Source organism: Sinocyclocheilus grahami, unplaced genomic scaffold, assembly GCF_001515645.1.
Source record: "Sinocyclocheilus grahami isolate Dianchi unplaced genomic scaffold, SAMN03320097.WGS_v1.1 scaffold22910.1, whole genome shotgun sequence".
Lineage (NCBI taxonomy): Eukaryota > Metazoa > Chordata > Actinopteri > Cypriniformes > Cyprinidae > Sinocyclocheilus > Sinocyclocheilus grahami.
The window spans coordinates 1-2,922 of NW_015518955.1; the positions used below are offsets into that span (position 1 = coordinate 1).

General features: G+C 34.2%; 1 long non-coding RNA gene across 1 annotated transcript; it reads left to right on the forward strand.

Moving 5' to 3' along the window:
* Positions 1-1,783, forward strand: LOC107579989 (uncharacterized). Its single transcript, XR_001608564.1, has 3 exons — positions 1-22; positions 1,272-1,355; positions 1,726-1,783. It is a non-coding gene; the product is annotated as an uncharacterized lncRNA (long non-coding RNA).
* Positions 1,784-2,922: the final 1,139 nt, after the last annotated feature.

Below are 2,922 nucleotides of genomic sequence, written 5' to 3' on the forward strand. Positions count from 1 at the left end.
TGGTACTATGCTGATGCTGCCAGTAAGACCCCTAAATCCACCAAATATCTTTGCAAATCTCTCCAGCCTAAACTGCACAACAGTTTGATGCATGTATTGCTGCAATTATACATACATGAAAACAATTATAACAAACCTGTTTAGAGTATATGACTGTGTAATAACTTGAAAAGTGCTAAAAACCATCTAAATACTGATTAAATATCCTTTTGGTGCTTTTTCGTATATAAGTTGAAAATCACGGAAATAGATGATATATAAAACAAACAATAATGACTGCATTCTTCACTTCCTTAGGTTTTTATTGTTGTGAAGTAGTTTTTAAAAGTTCAGAAAAGCATCTAAATCCTAATTAAATAACATCATAATGCTGTGTTTCATATTTGACTGACTTAGTTTTAACAGTATATGTTGTAATGTGAAGTGTTATACGTACTGATACATAAATGAAAAAATTCACTTCTTTAAGGCATATTATTCTTTAATAGTTTGCAAAAGTATTGAAAACTATCTAAATCTCAATTAAATATTTCAAATGTTGCCTTTTGTAGTTGATAAATAATATTGTATATTATAGTATTATATGCTTATGAGGTATTATGGTGTTATACCTAATAACTAAGCATACATACATAAAAAATAATGGCTGCATGCTTCTCTTCTTTGCAGCATATTGTTGTTTAGTATTTTGCATAAGTATGTAAATATTCATAGTATTTAACTTTTTGTTTGTACAGTATACTGTAGATATAGTATGAAATGTTATAATAAGGCTACATACAGTATATGAAAAAATGACTGCATACTTCACTTCATTAGGGCATATTGTTGTTTAGTAAATTGCAAAAGTATTTGCTTTTCGTAGTTGATTAGCTTAGTATTTACAGTATAGTATAGTATATGTAGTATTTAATGTGATACAAAAATGAAAATAATGACTGCACATTTTCCTTCTTTACAGCATATTGTGTGGTAGTTTTGAAAACTGTCTAAATTGTAATTAAATATTCATAATACTTAGTATTTACAGTATAGCATAGTATAGAACATTATAAAGTGTTATACATAATGAGAATAGAAACATGAAAAAAATGACTGCATACTTCACTTCTTTATAGCATATATTGAAAATAATATCTAAATCCTTATTAAATAGTCAGAATATTGCTTTTCGTGTTTGTTTGACTCAATATTTATAGTGTAGTGTATGATAGTATGACGTTTTTCTAAATGTAAATGATAATAATGAATACTCTGTTCATGTTTGACAGTTCCGTTTTGGCGGTGATGGGGAAAAGGGTCCAGTGGTGTCGGCTCAAGAAGCCCAGGCTCAGGCCATTCTTTCTCAGGCCAGGGTGAGTATGAGAAGTAAAGGGCCAAATGGCCCTCGAGCTTCTCCCAGCTGTTTGCTGAGGGGGAAGTGGGGGAAACTTGACTGAGGGTGAGGAGGGGATTTGCTCCGGTCTTGTTTGCGCTAAAACAAGAGTGAAACGGAGCAGCGCAGGCTGCTTTGACTCATGCGGAGAGACTAGTTAAAAATACTAGCAAGGTTCACGACCCGCAGGAGGGCGACCCGACAGGTGCTACAGATTAGTGCTCAGATCTGTCCTTGACAAATGCGGACACCGCCCCACCTCCTCTGGCTGAAGAGAGTAGATGTCCTCCAATTATTATATATGTTTGATGATATTTTGCTGATTTTGATTTTATGGTTTGTTTTCGCAGCTCGCCATGAGAGGTCCATCAGGTCCAATGGGTCTCACTGGAAGATCTGGCCCAGTGGTGAGTTTCAGTGACCCCCATGACCTCTGCAAAAGAGGCACCCAATCAGCTTGCCAATCACCATTTTACTGACTGAAAATCAGAGCAATGCGATTTAATGCAGCGATTCAAAGTTCATCACTATTAATTATATGCAAAATACCATCACTCTCCCATTCGTAATATTTGTAAAAAAAAAATAAATAAATAAAAATGTATTAACCCAGATGATCCCACCAACAGTCCTCTGTGGGAGGACACTTATTGGGCTCCAAAATGTTTGCACAATTTATTTTCTTTTACTTATTTTTCAATGAGTAGAGAGGCCAGGTCAGGGTTATTACGTATAGTTAACTGAAACTAAAACTAAAACCTAAAACTAAAAAACTGTTTTGTTGCCTAAAGTAAAATAAAATAAACATTAACCTAAAAAAATTCTAAAATAACACCGGACCATGCAACTAGATAAATTAACCTAACTGTCTGCTCTAGCCATCCCTGTTGAAACACGATGGGCCGGTGAACTCATGCCTAAAACCTCTTTGGGCAAGTAATGATCATACTCAGATTTGACAAAACTAATGATAAAAATACCTAAAATAAACATTTGAAAAGTGGCAACCACAGCCACGTCAAGTCATACTTATCCTACATGATTGATTGAGCGTCAAACGATGGGTGGGAATTTAAGAGAGACTTTGAAATCTTAATCTTTGTTTAAGAAAAGAACACAGCTACTGTTTAATGGCTAGTTGGGATTTGGGAATCCTTAGATGTGTCATTTAAAAAGCAGACAAATGAGAATCTTCACGTTTCCAAATGGTTCCTTATAGTAGGGTGTACTTTTAGAAATAAATGCAAAACTCAACTCTCAAATTATCTTTGAAATAAGTAAGAAAAAAACTAGGACAGTCTGTCTGGAATTACAGCAATTTCAAAATCAACAGTTGCTTTTCTAAGTATTCAGCTTCATCTGGTACTGTGCTAAAGAAAAAGCACAATTCCCTAGTAAAAATGCAATAACTAGCTTTTAAAACAAATCCAGCTCATTGTGTCAACTACATTAATTTTAGTATTTTTATTCAGGGCTTTGATTCTCCAGGAGAGTGAAGAACAGGAATTGTATATGCTGGGAAATATTGCCACCTGCTGTTTCTTTGT